Source organism: Anabrus simplex, chromosome 1 (assembly GCF_040414725.1).
Source record: "Anabrus simplex isolate iqAnaSimp1 chromosome 1, ASM4041472v1, whole genome shotgun sequence".
Classification (NCBI taxonomy): domain Eukaryota; kingdom Metazoa; phylum Arthropoda; class Insecta; order Orthoptera; family Tettigoniidae; genus Anabrus; species Anabrus simplex.
The window spans coordinates 517,232,505-517,256,517 of NC_090265.1; the positions used below are offsets into that span (position 1 = coordinate 517,232,505).

Consider the following 24,013-nt stretch of genomic DNA (forward strand, 5'->3'; position numbering starts at 1 on the left):
TATTGGGCAGGCCTTGTATTCCTTGTAGGCTAAGGACAGACACATGGTTGACATTATTATAGGTTATGGTTAGTGGAGACCGCTAAGATGTAAACATGTCAAGTAAGAGGCAATGAAAGCGTTATTATGATGAATGTGAGACAAATGTTGTTATAGTTTTAATTTAAAATTATGCGAGCGTGCTTATACAATGAAATAATGGTCTGTTATATCACAACATTCGATACACCCTATCCTTGTAGGAGTGGAATGTAAGGATCCTACATCACTGGGAAACTGTGATAATTGATATGTTTTGAAATGTAATGCCTTGTTAATGCTGCAATGGCAGCAAGAATTCTTTTCATGATTCTACACACTCTTTTCTTGCACTCGTGAACATAGTCGCCTACAATTACATGACGAGTGTCTCAAGCATAATATCTAACAAGCAGAGGCCAGAAGACCCTGCTGTCAACCGATTTCGTCGAGCTTCAATGTACCTATGGGGAGACACTCAACAGTAACTCGTGTATAAGTGTTTAAGTCAATACGCTTTCGATTTCGAACAAAATGACGTCAGATATCATTACACAGAATCCGCTTCGGACAAAGTGGAGGTGATAGAACACTAATGGGGACACATATTAATACAGACAAGACTGCGGCGGCAATGACCAATTTTATTGAGAACAATTATAATACAGACAAGACTGCGGCTGCAATGACCAATTTTATTGAGGAACAACTACGTTTAAAATTAGTGAATTTTATCACCTGGAGGCAATACGGCAGAAATATATCGTAATCGGAAGGGATATTTCTCTGTTAATATTAATGTTCAGGTGATTAGTGATTCTAACCTCCAAATCAGGGATGTAGTTGCTAGGTGGCCTGGTTCTGTACACGAAAGTACGATATTTAATAACTCTCATATCAGAGCACAGTTTGAAGTGGGGACAGCTAACGAAGGGATTATGTTAGGTGATAGTGGATACCCGCTAAGAAAGTATCTGTTAACCCCATTGAAACCCTCGCGGACTTTCTCCCACGCCTCGTCCTTTACTCTTAACGTCAAGCCATCTGTGCGCTTGCACTCAATAACTTCTCTATATTTACTAACTAATTCAATTAACAACTCCTTTTCGAAGGAAGAAAAATTAGAACTATGACTCCATTTCACTTCACGCGCCATATTTGACAGCTGTACTCAAAACGCATCGGAGCGCGTTGTAAAGCAGCATGTTCGTACCACTGCTTGCTTGATTCGCACCAGTTCGCAATGTTGGGAAAGTTAACAGTCGATTAGTTAACATTTCACAAGAAAAGTTTTATGAAATGCAAGAAACCTAACAAGATGTTAAATTTTTAACCCAGTATTAACTAACTACTTGTTAGTATATATTTAACATGTGTTGATGAGAGCAGGCTTCAAAGGCGAACAAATTTTACTTAAACATGTCAGGTCCGCAACCTAATAACTACTGAAAAATTGATGAGTCACCGATTCCAATCAAAGGCATATATACTTGGGAGTTACATCACAGGCAAACAGAGTGGTGGCGTAGTGGTCATCGCACTTGTCTGCGAACCTCGTATACGTGAGTTCGAGTCTCGTTGCAGCTATAATTGTTCAAAATAAATGAATACTTGAGGGAACGTTATTTAAAAATTGGAACAAAAATTTTACGCAAATTGTAGTACACTTAATTTTCTACCTGAAATTAATATAGGCCTAAAGGTTCTCACAGTTACTGCTGGATCTCTTTCCCTGTATGTATATTAATTTGAGGTAGAAAATAAAGTTCCACTGCAATTTGATTGTTAATTTTATTCGCATTTTTACCTTCACATTCCCTGAAATAATAATTTAATTTGTATAAGAAAGTATGGCTATGGCGAGACCCGAACTCTCGTCGTCGCGGTTCGTAGACAAGTGCGATGACCACTCGGCCACTGCTCCACTTGTCTGACTTGCAACTTTTCAAGTATGTCTGCGTTGCATTAGAATCGGGTGATTCACATTTTTTTCGGACCTGACAAGTTTAAGTTAAATGTGTTCGCATTTTAGTGTTCTATCACCTCCACGTGGTCCGAAGCGGATCCTGCCTCATGACATTTGTCCTCTTTTTTCCAAAACGAAAGCGTACTGACCTAAACCCTTATACACGAGTTACTTTTGAGTGCCCCTCAACAGATACATTAAGTTCGCTGAAATCGATTGAATGCAGGGTCTGGCCCCTCCTTGTAAAATCTCACTGCCTGCTCGATCTGTATCCGATGGCTGCTTATACTGCCTGCTCATTACAACATTTTAATATGGCACTAAATGAAACACTCCGTTTACAAATACCCACAGCAGGTGGCAGTACCAACCGGCTCCTGAACTGTCGGAATGAAATAGCGGAAAATAGGGTAGTACTGTATTTGTTTACATTGAAAATGGTGTACTGCTGCGTGCCTTTCTGCAAATCAAAGAAAGGGAAACCAGAATGCCGTTGTATTTCATTCCATGACACGGGCTTTTTCAGGAGATCCAGTTGAAGCCATGTTTAGTTCTGTAAGAATAGGAGAAGGGTGCAATGACATGACTGACTCCCGGGATACCGGTACTCAGAATTCCATAAAGAGAATTCTGAAATCCGGTATTTTAATGTCCACCGATGTTGCTAACGTTATCCACAAGCACAATTCAAAATTTTCTGCCTCAGTACCCTCTCCCGGACTTGACGAAATAGAACCAGTGATGCCCGCTGAGTATGTACTTGATTTACTGGAAGATGTTCGTGAGCCCCCTGAGTCAGTGTGTGTCACTTTGGAAACTGCTTCCCATGCAGTAGTGTGTGGTTATTTAGTGCGTGTAATCGAATAAAAAACAATGCAGCACGTGCTTGACTAACGTTTCCACCTCAGTTAATGCATTCCCATTGATGAACTTAATCAGACAGTCTGATAGAGGAGGCCTGCGCTATCCCCAGCAACGATTTATTGGTCTATTTATGGGGCTACATAAATTTGTTGAGGCAGCTCTACCGTACTGCAAGAAATCTGCAAGTCTGCTCCAGACTACTATGTTCTACCCTCTTTGTGCCACTGTAAGATTTTAAAATGTTTTAGTAACAATAAGCACCAGGAACTTGTGTCAGAAACTGTGGTGGCCAAATTCGTGAAACCTCTACTTAGTAATGTAGGGAAGTACCATACAGAGAAAGTTTGCAGGTTTTCTTGTTCGTCGAATACGCTATCATTCTCTAGAGCACCTCTTTATGCGTATAATTCTTTAATTTTTCTGTTACTTTCAGATTTTAAATTTTGCTTGTATGCTTATCTAGCTGTATTCACGCGAAAACTGGGCACGTCTGGTGCTGCGATCTAACGGCAGATTGTTTGTAAGTCGTGTTACACGTTTGAATATGGAATGAGCAGGCAGTATAAGCAGCCATCGGATGCAGGTCGAGCAGGCAGTGTAAAATATATAAGCAACTGCTGCACTGGAGAGACTGATAACAAATACACAATCAACTTAGTAACCTTCAGCAAACTCCTATCTCGTATAATACACTTCATTCTATTATTAATACCTACATTGATACATTTCATCCTTACAAACCTTGTGTGTCCACGTTTTTACGACCCTATCAGTATATGCACTGGTGGGATAGTGAGTGCCACCAATTAGTATTGAAACGAAAACGTTTATTTCAGACGTACCGAAATGATATGACGTTACAACATTATTTATGTTTAAAGCGTCATAATGCAAGAATGAAACAAGTATTTCATGAAAAGAGACGGACAGCCTGGAAAATCTTCATATCGTCTTTGACTTCACAAATGTCCACTGCCTGTTTGTGGAATGCAATTAGAACTCTTACGCGTGCTGCCCAACAACGCCCATATTCACCCTTTCCGCGAGAGGTTCTTATCCCGTTTCTCATTTCTCTTACTCCAGATTATATCGTTCCCTTCCCTCTTCCTCAAAATGTTTCCCAATCTACTCTATATTCAACTTTATTACAACCTATTCAACTTCATGAATTAACGCAAACACTTATATCTTCGATAAGTTCTGCTCCCGGTCCAGATTCAATAACCTATGCTATGCTTCAATTGTTGCCATCTTCAACCCATAAGATAATACTGGCATATTTTAATAATATCTTAGCTGCTGGAAATATCCCTACAGAATGGAACATCTTTCATCTTATACCAATACTTAAACCTGGAAAAACGCCAACCGACCAGGCGCATTATAGAGGAATCGTGTTGGGTTCATGTGTAAGAAAACATTCCTAAAATACTATTAAATCGTTTGGTCTGGATTATGGAATATTATCACCTCATACCCAAATCACAATATGCTTTCCTTAAAGGAAGGTGTACACAGACCCCCTTAATATTTTCATCGTTGATCTTTTGTTAGCTAGATATCGCAAACATAGTACAATTGCTCTATTTTTATATATCAAAGGTGCATATGATTCAGTCCTCTTACATTTACTATGGGAAAAACTTGGATCAAATGGATTTCCGTATAAGTTCATATTACTTTTATATCAATTACTTACATACCGCACTCTTATCGTTAAAACACCACATACTCCACTTGCGGGTAGACAGACTTCGACCGGTTTACCACAGGGGGGACGTTTTAAGCGGTGTTCTATTTGCTTTTTATATGCGTGAATTAGAACGGATAATGTCACCATACGCTAGAGTTTTGTGTTACGCTGATGATTTTACTATATATATCTCCCATGAGAGCATCCCTGAATGCAGGAGGATCTTAGCTAGTGTAATGCGTGACGTAATTAAGTGGTTGGATACCCATGGTCTAACTCTGTCAATTCCTAAATGCACAGCAATGCTTTTTACGCACAAGAGGTCGTATGACCACTCCCCCTTAATACTTGATGAATTTCTAGTTCCGTTCTCACTTCAACACACATACCTCGGTACCATATTTGATCATAAGCTCTCGTGGAAACATCATTTTAATGCAATTCGGCAAAAAACGGATGGGTATATCCAAATCCTTAAAACAGCGACACGTAGAAGTTAGGGAGCAGATCCATTAGTCGCTTTATCGCTTTATCGTGCTACAATTCGCTCTGTATTAGATTATTGTGCTTTTTTTATAGATATGGCCGCACCTTCCATAGTTTCACATCTCAATACCATACAATACAAAGCGCTTCGAATATGTATAGGTGCATTAAAAACTACTACAAATGCCTTACTTGTAGAAACAGGTGAATATCCTTTGTGGATTCGTAGAAAGCCTTTAGCAGGTAAATACCTTCTAAAGAAATTTGCTTTGGCCTGGTCACCATTAATTCCAAAATTACAGCATCTACATGAATATTATACGAAACACCCCCCAAGAGGCGAACGAACCCCTGCTATCTATCAGGCATACAAACTGTTGTGCAGGCAGAGCGAAAAATTTTTACGTTTGCCAAAACTTCCTATGTATTCTATCCCTTATAATAGCCTACTTTTGCAACCTAAGATCATAATATCCTCTACAACTCACCTTTCTCCTTTCGAACACAATGTTTTTCATAATCCTTCCGAATCCAAAAAAATTAGAATTTCCTTATCTGAGAACGAGATCAGTATGTACACTGACGGTTCTAAGTCCGAAAAAGGCGTAGGAGCAGCATTCTTTATTCCCAATTTCAATATAATTGAAACTTTCCATTTACCAAATAATTTTTCTATATTTTCTGCAGAGTTATTTGCAATTAGACAAGCACTTATTCACGTTCAGCAACAGCATTATAAACGAACAACTATATATACGGATGCTCAACGTATACTTTATGCATTAACCTCTCCCAAACTCTCTTATAATTGGTATTTATATAATGTGAAGTATTTATTGTATCAACTCGAACAATCAGGCGTGTATATAACAGTAGTGTGGATCCCAGGGCATTCCGGTATTTTTGGAAATGAGCGAGCTGATTCTGCAGCTAAGGCAGCTAGTACTCAAAATACAGCACCAATTCTTGTAACCCTTCCTCCCCTTGACTTCCTTCCTGAACTTTACGATGTAGCATACAGTTCGTGGCAAGATAATTGGCAATATTCCACTCATACAAAAGGCAAATTTTTGTAACAAATTCAGCCGCATATTCCTCATAAACCTTCGTTTTTTATGGATCATACACTCGTAGGCATATCACAAATATCATACGTCTTCGTTTCAACCACGCACTTACACCACAATACAAGTACCATTTCCACCTTTCTAACCTCTCTACCTGCGTGTGTGGCCACCCATATGGTGACAATTATCACATTTTCTTTCAGTGTGCACAATTTGATTCATCCCGTCGTCAATTTATGCAACGCCTTCTAAATTTATCCATCCCCCTTCCTACAAGGGTTTCCTGTTTATTGTCAACCCTCACTCCCACTTTAATTGATACATTAAATAAATTTATTGATGAGTCCAAATTGCATTTGTGAAAGGTGAGCTATTCCCTCCTTCATATAGTCAAAATATGCTTCTTGTTTCCACTGTCAAATTTATTCCAACCTCTACAGATTAATACAAGCGAATCATAACAAAGCGTGTGATTTTTTCTTTACAATGATTGGTCCCATAACATATTATCTATCTCACATTCAAAATAAAACGCATATAACAAAATTCCATATCCAAGACTATTGAGTTTACACCACAAATATAGTGACTGGACGAAATTCACACAGTCCAACCTACACCATCAAGAAGAAGAAGAAGAAGAAGAAGAAGAAGAAGAAGAAGAAGAAGATAATACGCGACACTGAGCGAGATATCGAGGAACAGCTATTGGGGCTCACTCTAGCGGATAGACCTGAACAGTACTGATTCTCTCATAAGAGCACGTGTATTTTTGTGTGAGGTTTTTGGTGTTATTTATGCGTTTTCAGTGAGTTGACTTAATTAAATAGTAGCTTGTGTCATTGCTTGATATCTCCTCTCAACATGAGGGGAAAAGTATGTGCTGTGTTTGGCTGCAGTAATTACGAAGTAGAGAAAAATGCGCGGTCGTTCTTCAGGTTCCCTCGTGACAAGAACATGTAAGTAATATTGTGTTTGCATATATATTCTTCCAGTGACAAAGAGATTTTTATAGTACTTCATAATCTTCTGACCTGCTCGACCCATATTTTAACTGGCTTGAAATATAATACGCATATTTTATTGTATAGTGTAGCAGTTAACCTTCAGTACAGATGTGTTTTTGTAGGTGTGATCTGTGGGTTTTGAAATGTCACAGAAGTGATTTGGATAAGGTGTACAAGAAAGAAGGGACGTTACGCTTATATAAGAATTATAAGATCTGTTCACACCATTTCCAGGCCAGCGACTTTAGAAATACTCGACAATACAGTCAAGCGTATGTTACATTTTTGCTCTGATTGTACGTAAATATTCCTTAAAGCATCACCATCGACAACATTTTCATACTTTTCTTTCTTTTATCCCTCTTCTCAGATTAAAGCCGGGATTTTATAGATTTTCTTTCTGTTAGTAGGCTTCATATTAAGAGGAAAATTGTCCAGATTTTTATTGTTAATTCATTGCATCATGTGTGTAAGGAATGTGCTGATATTTTTATTGACATGTGTCTTAATGTGGTGATAAAATGTTATTTAAATGAGAAAAAAGACAAATCCAACCGTAAAAATTCAGGCAGGAATGCTAAAGCTAAAACAGTAATGCATAAATGAAAGATCAAGCCATTTCACGGCAGCCCATTTCATATCTTGTTTATGTGTCTAATTTCAGTCTTTGAATAATAACCTTTTAAATAATTCTTCATTCATTTATACAAAATTGCTTTAGCAACTTCGATGTTAATATCTCAATAGCACTTTCTTTCTAGACGTAATTGATTTATCCATATCCGTATATACATTTCCATTGATATTTGAATTTAGCGCGTTTTGTTCAGGTCAAGTCACTAGGAGCGCCACCGTTGAATTGTCTCCCATTTTAGCAAGGCGAAATCCGTAAGTGTTGCGTATTATCTCTACTGTATTTGCTGATAAGTTACAATCTGTTGGAAACTCGAACCTATTTTAAATATCATCTAGCACCTTGTTCATAATGGCTTTGGTAATTAGAAATCTTTCTTCTGACAACTCTAAATAATTGTTATTTCTTAGTATGGGCTGTCCTTTGCCTTCTTCAGTTTATAAATAGTCAACATACATCAGTAAAGCTCCAAACTTACGTCTTCTACATGCCTCCATTCGAAGTTTTAGCAGCTATTAAGAGGTTTAACACAGGGGTGCTGCCAGGTTAATTTAACGCATGTTTTAACAATTTGTTAGAGTTAACAATTCTTGATGAGACGACAATTTTGTTAAATTATGTGTTAAGTCTCCTTAACAGCATTGTTAACATTTAACATTCGTTGAAGAAACCGGGCCTTACTGACACGGTATGCCGTTCACGGCTTTTACTTCAAGGTGTGCATGACCAGCAAGTATCACGATCCCGACGTCACCTATGTTTGTGCTTTGTACAACATCAGTAGTGATCGATATCACGCAATGATATGCAATGAAAGGCAGTGTTTATTAAAAATGCTTGGCGGTAAGGGACAGTGACTATCATAATAACTATTGCTGAGTGGATGTGGGCTCGTTATTTCACCCAGACACAATACTTATATATTGTACTAGTTCTGCACTCAATGCTGTTCGCAGTTTTCTCTGATTGACAAGAACCAATAAGTATTGTTAACTATTGTATTCCTGCACATTGTGCGCTTTTTCTCTTTATATACTTACTACGAGCCGGCCCCGTGGTTTAGGGGTAGCATATCTGCCTCTTACCGGGAGGCCCCGGGTTCGATTCCCGGCCAGGTCAGGGATTTTTACCTGGACCTGAGGACTGGTTCGAGGTTCCCTCAGCCTACGTGATTAGAATTAAGGAGCTATCTGACGGTCAGATAGCGGCCTCGGTCTCGAAAGCCAAGAATAACGGCCGAGATGATTCGTCGTGCTGACCGCACGCCACCCCGTAATCTGCAGGCCTTCGTGCTGAGCAGCGGTCGCTTGGTAGGCCAAGGCCCTTCAAGGGCTGTAGTGCCATGGGGTTTGGTATGGTTTCATATTTACTACGAATCATACCAGATGGCAGCACTTACGTAAAAGGCTGAAGCCATCATCGGCCATACTTTTCGAGAATGCATTCTGATTGGCCAGGTCGTATTCCTCGTATTATCGCAGTGTTATATTATACCGAGACGCTTGTGGACGTATCGTGTAGCCTTTTGTTACGAAGTCGAACCTTCGAGCATTGAAGAGTCGCGAAGCCCATTAAATAATCAAGACAAGACAAGCATTGTATAGTCGAACAACTAACCACGAAGAAGAAGTGACTGGGCAAAATATAGGAGCCCATAACCTTCATCAAGAAGTAGAAGAAGAAAAGGTAAATCACGGAGGACGGAGGTGTGTGCTGTGAGCATTTTTAATAGGTGTAGGTTGTAATCAATCTCTGGGAGGTGGTCGTTTTTATGTTCGTTAATTTCATTTGAAGGTGATGGTTCTTTCAATTTCAGGTTTTTTCATGGAAATTAGTGGACCGGTATGTTAGGCCTTTGAACTATGAGCTGTCAGATCTCTCATAACCCTTCTTTAGTATGAAGTGGGCAAGAGCTGTTCTTTATGTTTTCTGCCGTTAAATGTTGAGACTGACGAAATTAAGTGTTCAAAAAGTGGAAATATCCAATATCACATTTTTGGAAGGATCATTTTGGGTAACATTTTTCGTAACCTCTGTCATTTTCTCGTTATTTTGAGGTAACTTCTTTACTTATCTTACCTATGGCGTGACGGCCCGTTTTCGGGCCATGGCCTCCGCAGTTCCTCTCCGCCAAACTTGTCGATCTCGCACAGCAACTCTCCAATTCTGGATCTTTAGGATGTGTGCTGAATCCTGATGTACACCATCTTCCCATCTGTTACGTGTCCTTCCCACAGGCCTTCCTCCTCCAGTCTCCTAAGAATACCTTCTTTGGAATTCGGTGGTCTTCCGTCCTAATTAGATGAGCTGCCCATTTAAGTCTCTTAATTCGAATGGCATGGGACAGGGGTGCCTCCCCATACAGGTAATATAGTTCATTGTTATATGTAATTCTCCATTCCACTTGTACGCTTATGGGTCCATAAATTCTCCTCAGGATTTTCCTTTCGAAGGAATCTATCTTCTCCACGGCTTTCTTTGGGAGGGTCCACGCATCACTTCCATACATCACTTTACTGTGAATGAGGGTTTTGTATAGCATAACTTTTAGGCTCTGGTTTATATCTTTACTTCTGAAAAGAGGTAGTACTGCGAAGTATGCTCTATTGGCAGTTTGAATTCTTGCCTGTATTTTACCATTTCCTCATTCTTGTTGGTTAGATGTACGCCAAGATATTTAAACTCATCCACCACCTCCACTTTGGATCCTTCAGGGACAAGATGGTCATCTGTATATTTCCTTCTCCGAGCCTGGGGCGTTACCTTCGTCTTTTGTTCATTGATCTTAGGTCCAATCTCTTTGCCTTCACTACTCAAGTCTTCAAATACTTCTTTAACTGTCCTTGTTGTTCTTCCCATCAAATTAATATCATCAGCATATCCAACTAGTTGAGCTGTTTTGTATAGAAGTGGTGCACTGGTGTCCACCTTTATCTTTCTAATCACTGATTCTAGTGCCAGGTTAAATAGAATTGGTGCTAACCCATCTCCATGCTTCAATGCCTGATTCACTTCGAAGAAGCTACCTACTTCAGTCTGAATTTTCACCCCGCCATCGTATTTCTCATAGTTAATTCCACTGGTTGCACCAGCATTTCTGGTATCTTGAACCTCTTATTATCTCCATTAATTTATCCCTGTCAGTAGAGTCTTGTGCTTGTTGAAAGTCTTTAAACATCTGTACGACATCTATGCCCCGTTCCCAACACTTCTCCAACATTTGTTTCACAGTAAATATCTGATCAATAGTGGATCTTCCCTTCCTGAACCCTGCCTGGTATTCTCCTAGAATTTCTTCCGCCAGGGGTTCTAGTCTCTTCTGCAGGATGGAGGTGTGAACAGCTTATATACTGTACACAGTATTGTAATCCCTCTATAACTGCTACATACCAACTTATCCCCTTTCTTGTATATAGGACATATGATGCCTATGTGCCAGTCTTCAGGCATTTCTTCTGTATTCCACACACTCACAATTAAATCGTATATAGCTTCTCTGGGTTACGGTACACATTCACGCTATCTCCAGTTCACTTGTAGGCGCCGTGTTATGCTATTAGATATATTCATTAGGGTACAAGGAAGGAGTAGAGGTGTGAAAATACTAGGGTTTTTTTTTACTATTACCTGCCATATAGAACACTGAAAAGGACACTATATAGGACTGGAAGAGCACAGGGTGACCATGTTTATTTGGTGACGGAGGGGTGAGAGAGAGACAGGGAATTAATATCCGAAAACTAAGTACGAATTTTCGCTACTAAATATTGTGTGGGTTTTGGTATCCCAAATCTCATCTCTTCCTGACCATCTTGTTTCTTGGATGGCTGCTATGCTCACTTTGTTGACTTCTAGTTTCTGCGTCAATACTTTCAATGCTCCGGCTCGTAGAAGGGTGCGTACATTCCATGTACCAATTGCATAGTCCATTTCCTTTAGCTTAGCTCATTGTCTATTAAATCCACCATTCTGAGGCATATTCTGGGGCTTCGCAACAGTTTGTTTTCCGGAGCGAGGTTGTTAGCCTTGCTCCAACCCCCAGCAATCCTGGTGGACGATGTTTTCTGTTACGTTGTTTCCCGTAGCTGATTGGTCCCCATTTAAGCGTTGGAAACTCGTTTTCCGCCCTTACATGACTTAGCTGTGTACCTTAAAAATGTACCCGATGCCCAGAGGCCACAGCGTGGACGTGCGTGTATCGGACTTGGTAGGAATAAATTGCATTTCCTGTGTTTTGCTAGTGCACTTCCATCAACAAGAAGTGTACCCACAGGACCACATACTACCCTTTCGACCCCCAGTTATTTGTTTAGCGTATTCCATTATGCACAGCGCTGAAATTTAGGAAATGAACAATATTATGAAATAAATACATGTAAAAAATAATAAAGAAACAAGAACAAAAGATTAGAAACATTAAAATAAGAACAATAATATACATCACCTTTCCAATACTTATCAGTCCTTATATTTAGGATGCAAACATTACAACTGGTGTTATTAGTTCATGTTCTGCTTAACAGTTAACACACAACTGCTTCAGAGGTTAGACAGAGTCCTGTCTGTCGCCTTGGTATGTGGTGGTGGTGATTGTTGTTTTAAGAGGAAGTACAACTAGGCAACTATCCTATACTAACACTAATCAGAGGGAAGATCTGGAAGGGGTCCGACACTGCGAAAAACGAATGTATTGCCCAAAGAAAGACAAGGGCCACGAGGGTCATGAGAATGAAAGACTCCCTAGGCTTTGAAAACCTAACACCGTCGTGGTCGGAAAAGAACAAAAGTTGACCATGGGAGTTCGGATAGGGTAGATGAAAGTGAGGAGCTGGGAACAAGTAAGTGGAAGCAATGCCACGACTAAGCTAAGGGCCCCGTGGTCGCTAGCCCCTCGCTCCCATGTTAAGCGCCACTGGGGCTCCTTTTAGTTGCCTTTTAAGATTGGCTGAGGATACCGTGAATGTTGTTCTACTGCCTCCACCCAAAGGCGGTGGTCTCTCCTTAGGGTCCCATGGTCGCCAACCCCCGCTTCCAAGTCAGGAGCTACTTGGGTCCCTTTTGGTCGCCTCGTACAGCAGGCAGGGGATACCCTGGGTTGTTGCATCTTTAACATCTGAGAGGACATTGAAGAGCATTGGGGCCGGGCTGAGTGGCTCAGACGGTTAAGGCGCTGACCTTCTAACCCCAACTTGGCAGGTTCGATCCTGGCTCAGTCCGGTGGTATTTGAAGGTGCTCAAATACGACAGCCCCATGTCGGTAGATTTACTGGCACGTAAAAGAACTCCTGCGGGACTAAATTCCGGCACCTCGGCGTCTCCGAAGACCTTAAAAAAAATAGTTAGTGGGACGTAAAGCAAATAACATTATTATTATTATTAAGAGCATTGGGGTGAATACTGGCACTGATATTCTGTTTATCACTTGCGCAGTTACAGGTAGCTGACAGTTTTCAACCCCACAAAACTTCCAAGGCAGCACAGGGTCCATGGTTCATTCGAACTCGATTTAGGCTAGCTTATAGTTGTCGGGGTAGTAAAAAATCTTGGCGGTATAGCATTTTGTCGTATGACAGGATGCTGTTGTAGAGGTGCCTTGCTGGACCAGGTTGAAGATGTTTGCTGACGACCAATTGTGCTGTTATTGGGTTTTCTTGAAGTTAGTCAAAGTTATAAGATTTTATGGTGTGATATGTCTGCAATAGGCTACTGGGAACTGCGGTCTGGACAGTATCTTTCAAAACTCTTGAACTAGAGCATTTTGAAGGAGTGATACCACACAGTGTAGGCAACCAGTAGACTTGGTTAGATGTATTAGTTCCTGATATGAGTCTCAGTCTGGTTTAGTTTGACCTTGATCTTTATGTGACAGCTGTTAAGCCAGGCTGACACACAGTATTCAGCAACTGAGTATACTAGTCTGTGGTACACTTGGTTGCGCACCCAGTGAGGTGGCCGTCGGTTTACATAAGATGTTTTAAGCTCCTATTTTAGCTGTAATGGCGTAAAGGTGCTGTTAGTGTGTAAAGGACAAGTCCAATGTAACACTGAGGTTAGGGTGCTGGTTGTGGTAGAGCTGCATGCTATTAATCTGAACTGATAGTTCATGTTTGCATGTATAGGCGTATTGCTCAGGTGAAAGTAACATAGTTGGTTTTTGCTCATATTTGGGCAAAGTATCCATTTTTTGTAGTAATCACTTCGTATGATCAGATCAGTTATTGAGGTTTCTTCAGTTGTGAGAGTTAGTGTATAGATTGTTTTTGAAATAACATTTTCTTCATCTTTTCTAACTAGTTCTGAATTAAATTTTTTATGCTTATTTTGTTTTGTGAACTTTTAGTTGTGTTTTTGACATGCTCTCTCCTGTTCAATTTGTGCACGGCTTAAGCCATACCATTTAAACTAAATACATGAATTTGTTACCGCCAAGCTCCATCTTTGCATGACCCATGACTAATCATTCGTAGTTGTGGTGTCGGCTCCCATGGTCTGGTTTGTGAACTAATGAGAGGCTGAGAGTGAATATAGCCTAGCAGTTAACTACGGAATAAGAGCCGGTGTCTGGAACGTACTTTGAGTCATAGTCCTCCCTGTACTCGCGTTGCTAGACCTACCCAAACCTAGGCCGATGACCTAGAGGTTGGGCCCATTTAAACAAGAAGCAACATCACTATCCAAACCATCCTTTGTCCCTAGACCGTTAGAGATACATTCTAAATGGGACTGTGTATTAGTAAGACCATCAACCTGCATTGTGCACTGAAAGTACTTTTATTAAGCCATGGACATAGGAATTAGTGGCGGTGATTAGGGGTGGGAGGGCTTCCTTCTTCCCCCTCCCACACCCACACACTTTGTGGAGAGAGAGGAAAATCCATTTTAGCCACCTGAAGCTAGGAATTATTAGCAATTTACACAAACCCTGTTGTCTTTTCAGCTAATTTTTTAATTATTAAGAAAAATACTTAGAGGAAATACGCACAAAATGTTGTTCGTTGTGGCTAACGGATTTGTACCGCGCCACAGCAAGTAGCAGAGACCCATGCAGCAATGTGTAGCATGTGCTGTGATGAAGGGTAGCGGGGGAGTATATTTTTGCCAAGGTCATGGACACAGGTAAAATTTACCCGCTTGCCGCACACATTAGTCATTCTGGCAGTCTCACTCAGTCAGTGTGTCTGTCACTTTGTTAGTGTATAGTCAAATAGTAAATGACTTTTTAATTGTATATTGTCTGGCTCCTTGATTGAATGGTCAATGCAGTGCTCGTGGGTTCAGAGGATCCCGGGTTTGATTCTCAGCTGGGCCGGAGATTTAAACCTTAAATGGTTAATTCCCCTCGCTTGGGAACTGGGTGTTTGTACTCTCCTGAACATCCCTGCAACTCACACACCACATTCAACACTATTCTCCACTACAGTAACACACAGTATCCTATACACGGCACGCTCATCGGAGGGTCTGCCTTACAAGGGCTGCACCAGGCTAGAAATAAACACAAAATTATATATATAGGGTGTCCTTGAAAAAGGTTGCAATATTTACAGAGGAGGCAGCACGCAACAAATGAAGGAAAAGAGGTCCTATAAACATTAGACGCAAACCCAATATCTTTTGAGTTATGGTCTGCTACCACTACCATCAATAATCACCATGTCTTTGATCTACTCTTCACGACATGTGCTCGATATGACTGCCATCCATTACAATGCAGCCTTCCGCTGTATGTCGCATGGAATCATGTATTTTTTGGAACACACCTGGCTGGTGCTGGATTGCATCACAGGTATTGAACATGCGTTCTTGTAGTGTATCCACATCAATTATGGGGATTGCATACACTATGGTCTTTACATGTCCCCAAAGTAAAAAATCTGAAGGATTAAGGTGAGGCAAACGAGCGGGCCAGTATTGGCCCTCCGCTACCAATCCATCGCTCATGGAATACCCATGTTAGGTATCGTCTAACCCTACAATGAAAATGGGTCATTGCCCCATCATGCATGAATCACATTTGCAGTTGTTCCTGCAGTGGCACATTCTCCAATAACACAACAACATATTTCTATCTTTTGTTGCATACGACCGTCTGTAAATTATTGGAACATCGTGATATTTGATACTAGTGGTAGCAGACCATAACTCCAAAGATATTTGGTTTGGGACCAATGTTTATAGAACCTTTCTTCTTTGTTTTTTTGGGGCCGAAGACCTAGATGTTAGGTCCCTTTAAATAACAAGCGTCATCATTTTCATTTGTTGTGTGGTGTCTCGCCTGTAAATATTGGGACCTTTTTCAAGGACATACTGTATATATATAAAATCGTATATTCATGCTGTACTTCTGTTTAATTGTAATACATGTGTGATTATTGTTCCTCTGGTGAAAGTTTCATTGTATAGTATTATTGAATCAATATATCAAAAACTATTATTACCATACTTAAATTGGTAGACTGTCAACCTTTACGTCTCTATCAAAATTTGTTCAGAGAGCATCAGAAACTTACAGTTTTATAGCTATTTTTAAAAATTTTGATATCTCCCCTCCCATGCCTGCTATATTTCTCAGTCCCAGGAACTTTTTGTTGTCTACAAATTTTTGTGCCCTCCCATTTCTAATTCCCATTCACCGTTACTGGTAGGAATGATAGAGCCACATTTTTATACGACAGGCCAAGGACTGCCCAGAAATAAAATGAGCAAATAACTGTATGGGATACAATCAATTTTTATGGGACTTGGCAGAAAGTAGAATTGGCATAATATGTTAGGAACAAACAATATTCAGTGAAAGTGAGAGGACAAGGTAAAAGATGGTAAGGTGTTTTTATTAAGTGTGGAGGGGAATAGGGCCGTTCATGGAGTTGAATTATTCAGCAGAGAAACCATAGCCTATAATATAATCTCTGATTTGGCTGTAATGTACATGTGGTGTGGAGATTTCTTAGTTAGAGGAATTAAGACTAGGATTATGTTAATGCATTCATCTGTAGGAGAAGATGAGGATCTGTTATGCAGAGGCACTGGGTTCGATTCCTGACTAGTCCAGTTAAAACTAATGCTGGACTGAGAGTAAGGGTTCGCTCGGCCTTATGGGACAAACTGAGGAACTATTAGATAATATGAGAGCTAGCAGATCGATCACGAAAGTCCAGTAATATGGCCGAGGATGCTGTCATATTGATCGCATGGCACTCCATTATCTCCTGGCAGTGTGGCTAGGCAGCAGTCTTCTTGGGAGGCCAAGGCCCGTAATGAACTATATATGCTCATATGAGCTGACTTGAGTGATGCAATAGTAAGGGTTAGCACTAAAATGGTATAGTGATAATAATTTATTTTAATGGATGAATTGCAAGTAGTACAGAGGAATAAGAGTAGGCAGTAATGAGTTGGTGTGGAAGAGATAGGGAGTGTAAAATTGAAAACTCTTACATGGTTTCTATGCTAGTATGGGTAATGGAAAATTCCTTATAGAATAACAATATCCACTGCAATATTTACGTGGTTAAGGGCCGCAGATCCATAAACTAAACTGACTTAGAATTCATGAAATCTGTAATAGGCCTATGTGGATATGGAGGGAATTTTTCCTTTTTTTCTTTTTGGAAGATAATAACCTCTATGTAGTGGAGCATAATTAGCTTAATGGCTTAACCGCTGGCATCCCACCTGGAAGTCCAAGTTTCGAGCCCTGGCCGATTCTGGGTCAAGATTTTCATCTCAGGAATCACGTGGTGTCAGAAAGGGTATTCAGTCTTAAACCCCTGGCCAAAACCAGACTGAGCCTAGGTGGCTCCAGCGACCCCAGACATTTCTGGGAGAAGCTGAAGTAAGAAATGATCACTGCATGATTTGAAGTGAACTCTGTTACGTATTACTATGCCTCAGGTAAGGAAAGTGGGTTGTGGAAGCATTAGGCCAGGTAGCAGGGAAACTTGTCGAGACTAATAATATTATAATTAAGGAGGGAAAAGGAAAATAAATGGCTTTTTAGATAAGTCAGATGAACTTGGTATGATTTTCGAGAAGATCTGGTCATAAAGGAACAATAATTTGAAAATCTACACTTTTTAGAGTAGGCTAAATCAATTTCAGTGTACATATTTGATCAGAGAATTGATTGAGCTCATAGTTATTATGGCGTTGGTATGGAACAGATTGCTGGCCTACTGCTAAAGCCACCTAGTATTATCTTTACACTAATGGAGATATGTATGGTTTGATGGACAATGGCCATCTTCCTCCGAGACCATATCTGCAGTGATAATCTCAATTAGTAGTTTTGGCATAGATGCCATCCTGGAAGGGGTGTGAGAAATGCAGTTAAGATGGTGTTGCCACTTCTTGAAGACACCACCTTAAAATCAATGGCTACCAACCACGTGGTTGACCAGAACATGAGACAATGGGTGGTGTGAATAAAAATGAGTCTAAGCGAGTGAGCGTGTGCTCGCTGAGTGCCTGAGTGTCTTCCTGCCGATGAGCTTCCACTCAGCATTTGCGGTGAATAAAAATGTAGGGCGGAAGCACAGTATACACTCGAGTGTCTGGAGCAGCAACTAAGTGTCACTGATCAGGGTCGCGCACGTGCCATGTATATAACACCTTGGACTGCGATAACACTTCGATGACTTCCGGGTAGTTCAGTGCTTAACATGACAGACAACAGTATGGAATTCCAGTCCGCTTTTATCTCCCTTTTAAAGGAACATACAATTATGTTTTGTTTTTTTGCTGGTGCCTTTACGTCGCATCGACACAGTTAGGTCGTATGGTGACGATGGGACAGGAAAGGGCTAGGACTGGGAAGGAAGCGGCCGTGGCCTTAATTAAGGTACAGCCCCAGCATTTTCCTGGTGTAAAAATGGGAAACCACGGAAAACCATCTTCAGGGCCACCGACAGTGGGGTTCGAACCCACTACCTCTCGAATACTGGATACTGGCCGCACTTAAGCGACTGCAGCTATCGAGTCACAATTACCGGATAAGAAGCACAAGAAAACAAGTGCAATAAATGAAGTTCAGTGTGAACTACTTGGTAAATTTAACTTAAATATGTCCGTCCAACAACTATCTGACTGGCTGAATGGTTAGCATCGAGGCCTTTGGTTCAGAGGGTCCCGGTGGGAAGGGGATTTTAATCGCCTCTGATTAATTCTTCTGGCCCGGGGACTGGGTGTTTGTGTTTGTCCCAACACTTTCCTCTTCATATTCACACAACACACTGCACTGCCAACCACCACAGAAACACGCAATAGTGATTGCATTCCTCCATGTAGGGTTGGCGCCCGGAAGGGCATCCGGCCGTAAAACAGAGCCAAATCCACATATGTGTGGCACAATTCTCACCCGCGACCCCAAAGAGGTGGGTAAAGCGGTAGAAGAATTTCCGACCAACAACTGTTCGTAAAAAATTACAAAACATGAAAGCAAAGCAAAGTCGCCTCCGTACAGGCCATGAAGGCCCTTGGAGGAGTGGAAGGTAAAGGCTTCCACCATTGTTAACCTCGGCACGTGATGGGGTAGAGTGGTTAGCTCTACGCCCGGCCGCCTTTGCCCCCAGGAATTAACCTGGTACTCATTTTTGGTGTAGGTTGAGTGAACCTCAGGGCCATATGCACCTCCGGAAGTGGAAATCTCGTTTCTTAAATTTTACGTCTTCCTGACGGGGATTCAAAACCACGTCCTTCCGGGTGAACCGAGCATGCCTTTACCGCCTCGGCCAGGCAGCCCCTACAAAACATGAAAACAAGACTGAAATATAAAGTAGAATTAAAGCGTGCGGGAAACAAATGCATATCGTTAAAATGATGGGAGAAGCGGCTAATGATTCTGAAGGAAGGAGGAATAACGCTATCATCGGCCGTCTAAAAGGTAGGAAATCTTAGCCTGAATATTAGTACATTAATAAATTGAGGAAAATGAATTATGATGAAAATAATATATATTGACAATTGAATATAATTTTTAAGGAGCCAGATCTGCAGGACCGGACGAGATGGCCGTGTGGTTAAGGGCGCGCAGCAGTGAGCTTGCATCCGGGAGATAATGGGTTCGATCCCCACTGTCGGCAGCCCTGAAGATGGTTCTCCGTGGTTTCCCATTTGAACACTAGGCAAATACTGGGGTTGTACCTTAATTAAGGCCGCGGCCGCTCCCATCCTACTCCTACGCCATTCCTATCCCATCGTCGCCATAGCAAGCAAGTTGTAGGATCTGCAGAAGTTGTCATCTCTTCGACTTCCAACAGAGGCGTCATAACTCCGCAAACATTGGAGTTTCTCCAAATTCGCGAGTCATAGATAGTCAGGCCGTGGTACATCGACACTGGTTGAATTCTTCCTTTCCATTGCAAGTGGCCTGTACATTAATGTTAGGGACGCCTTTTCTGTAAATGTAGTCATTCCCATAACATGTGGCTTGTAAATTTGTACATGAGTACAGTACAGTTCCGATAGCACAAGAAAATGAAAAACGTTCTTGCCACTTAGCCTGTGCTTCCTGCATCTCAGCAACATTTGTTGGAAATTTTATCCAATAATCTGCTTTCATTTCTATTGAAGTCAAAACCTGCAAAACTGTTTTTGACACGGTGCTCCGACTTACACCGACGTCTTCACCAACTCCACTCTGAAATCCTGGGTCACCAACATAACGCAAGAAGATTCTAATTTTTTCTTCGTTTGTTACTGCACCACCTCTTGTTTCTTCGGAATGCCCAAGGAAATGCTCTGCTAACCATTTAACATGTTCCTTACTGAACCTATATAACACTTTGTAATCAAGTTGAGATGATTCTCTGCGAAGTTTATATAATTTCCTTTTCCGATTAACCACTGTCATAAACTCTGCCATGGTACTGAATTTGACACTATCGCTTTGAGTCACCTACTGAACTAGCTCAAGGAAACACAAGCAGGCGCTAACGGAAATGAGTGCCTGCTTTATCTTTATTCACTAGAAATCTAAAGCGCCCGCTCAGCTACTCGAGCGACTGGAGTGTGTGCTCAAGGTCACAGGTCTGCTGTGAGTGATAGCTTCCGACAGGCGGTTTTATTTCACCTCATTGCGAGTGCCTGCTCTAAATTCGCGAGTAAAGAGTGCGTGCTCATTTTTATTCACACCACCCAATGTTAGGTATTCATCAATGATGGCGTGACAACTTGTGGCATATATATTATTGAAGCGTAGGACTGAGCAAAGTGACAGTGATTCTACATTAGCAGGACCATTCAGAGATGTGATGGCGAGAAATTATACCAGTAAGGGAACTGGGAGGATTGAAACCGCTATCAAAGCAATTCTTTGAGAGTTCGGTTAACAGTATACCAGAAGATCAGCTTTGTAGCATAGTTTCTTTATAGACACATAGGAACATGAATAAGATAAACACAGACAGGCGCCAGGCTGAGTGGCTCAGGTGGTTAAGGCGCTGACTTTCTGAGCTCAAGTTTGCAGGTGCGATCCCTGCTCACGCTGGTGGTATTTGAAGGTGCTCAAATATGTCAGCCCCATATCGGTAGATTTAGTGGCACGTAAAAGAACTCCTGTTGGACAAAATTCCACCACCTCAGCATCTCCAAAAACTGCAACATTTAGTAGGATATAAAATTATTATTGTTATTATTATTACATAGATAGGTCAGCATCGGAAGAGAGAAGCATTAGAAAAGGTGGCAGGGACAATTTTCAAATAGGCTCTCTCCTAATCACTCCCAGTACATCTATATCCAAGTGATTTGGCTCATGCAGCTGTGAGCTTGCATTCGGGAGATAGTAGGCTCAAACTCTACTGTCGGCAGGCCTGAAAGGAATTGCCCATGGTTTCCCATTTTCACACCAGGCAAATGCTGGGGTTGCACCTTAAGGCCACAGCCGCTTCCTTCCCACTCCTAGGCCTTTCCCATCCCATCATCACCTTGAGACCAATATGTGTCAGTGCAACGTAAAGCAAATAGTGTAACTGGTTTCACGCCAAGGTGACTGTGGTTCAAATTTTGGCCAATACATTTGGAATTTTGAAATGAATGCCATGCTCTATGATTTGGATTCCATATAAAGCTTGTGGTTCCATTCAGTTATAACGCAGTAATGTAGAAACAGCAAACTTGCTTGCTTGATTTCTTATCATTGGTGAGCTTTATCGGTACCTGTTCAGCAGAGCCGTCTCTGCACTGCAGCTTATCACGATTAAAGAATGTACCAATCTGTGACAAGTCTTTAGTTTTGCAGTTACTTAACTAGTCATTTCCAGCTGAATTTCCCCACGTTACAGCTAATAATGTTTTCTGTAGTTGTAGAAAAATAAAAACCCATTTAAAAAAAAAGAAAGGTTACTGTGCGCTCTGTAACTCAGCATTTTAAATTAGAGGAATGGAGATGAAAATTAAGCCCTTAGCTTGGCAATCATAACTGTTAAGCTACCTATAAGTTTGCCAAGGCATAGTTTCTGTAGACTTTCTTTAACCTTCCAAGTGTGTGTGACGACTAACGTCCTCCACAGTTTATTGTGCGGTAAAACGTGCATGACTACTTAATTTGTTCCTTTTTCCTCTTTTTTTTTTCTTCCAAAATTGCTTTAGGTCACACCGCCACAGAGAGGTCTTATGGCAACAATCTTTTTTTTTTTTTTTTTTTTTTTTTTTTTTTTTTTTTTTTTTTTTTTTTGTCTATGATAAGTTCTGACTCCAGACTTTTGCTCTATAAAAGTAGCGTTTTGTCTTAGGCCTGACACTAGACTGATCAGGGTGAGATATCAGGACCTACCCACTGATGCTGGGGTGTATGTAGGTTTAATTTGTCAGAAGCCCATTAGTAGAGGCACAGTCTGATAACTGCATATGGGAGATATATCTCCACAATGGAATTACTGCCTGCCTAGCAATTTCTAATGGGAAATCTGAGTTCCTGCACATGCATGCACTTGGGAGGTTGAAGAAACTCTGGAGAAACTACACTCTGGCACCTAATGATGACATTGGGAACTAAGATGAAACGTTGATTTTATAGAGCAAATGCCTGAAAAGCCTTACGTCTGATGTTTTATATGCTCTGTTAGTGTGAAAAATCTAATTCCCTCATCGGGAACTTAGGCTTTTCATTAAGTTCTGACTTGCCATTTGAGTGCAGACGTTTGTCTGCAGATGGCACAGTAGTTGTGTTTCTCAATTTCATTGCTATGCTTCACAATTTTGTTTGCAGTTTGTTATTTATACTCTTTGATCTTCTCTACCAAAGTACTGGCAGATTTTGATCTACTGTAACCATCATGGTGGCGTTGAATGATGTAGAGATAAGCAGACTTATATCGGGAAATAATTCTAACAAAGTTCACGAGTAGCAGAATGCTAGGCAGGACGTATGTCGGTGATACGGGAGGCAGGACAGCTTGAGGCGAAGATGTCCTGAGGTGAGACCTCCCGATCAGAATTAGTCCACCTGTTCAGTACACGTTTTTAAGAGGGTACCTCCGCGCCTGATATACAGTGTAGTCTGATCGCTGGATACTGTTGAGTGCCTGGAGTGGAGAAGATGTCGCCCAATTTATACACGCTGGCTGACGTCACATTATTACGTCAGCGTGCTGCTGTCCACACCTCGTGGTCTCCAGAAACGTCTATGTGGGTGCGGGTTGCGGAGCTTGCAGGCGGCGGAGGACACATACAACAATTTCGGTGTAAATAAATATCACACAAGATAAGTTCACTTCCTTGGATAAAACCATTTTATTGCCGCTAAGTCTATTCCTTAATAACACACAGTTATACCACAGCCTAATACATACAGTCGTGAAGCTCTGATGATATTTTTCATCCGAGGTGACTACAGTGCTCCAAGCGGCGAGGTAGAGGCAACTTGCTAGCAGACAACAGGGAACGAATCACCACTACAGTCTGAAATGGTCATAACTTCTGAACCATTCATGCAAATAATGTCCTGACAAGGTTATTGTAATCCTTATGAAATAGTGGAGGAGGCCAAACAATTTATTTCGAGTTTGAGGATAATATTGAAATATTTATTTAATCTTAAGGAGTTATTTTTCTTTTCCGCGGACTATGACATAAAATCGCTTCTAGAGGGCAACCGGTTCGAAATAGGTATATACCATTGCAGACTTTTTTGTAGAGGTTTCTATGCTCTACAATTCGTATGCTTACACTTGGGGGTCTATCATTGACGGTTCAGGCAGTGTAAGCCAAGAAAGCAAGTGACTGACCGACATCGAATCTGCCAAGTTGGGCTAAGAAGGCCAGCGCTCTACCATGGCC

General features: G+C 41.0%; 1 protein-coding gene across 3 annotated transcripts in view; it reads left to right on the forward strand.

The window, feature by feature from the left end:
• Positions 1 to 9,236: 9,236 nt before the first annotated feature.
• Positions 9,237 to 24,013, forward strand: part of LOC136868763 (zinc finger protein 271) — a 148,921-nt gene continuing 134,144 nt past the window's right edge. For 2 of the 3 annotated variants that reach the window (XM_067144799.2, XM_067144800.2), the window contains exon 1: positions 9,237 to 9,421. The gene's annotated coding sequence lies outside the window, so the exon portion shown is untranslated. Of the gene's footprint in view, positions 9,442 to 24,013 lie in introns of all 3 variants that reach the window. The other variant, XM_067144801.2, reaches the window with a different exon arrangement.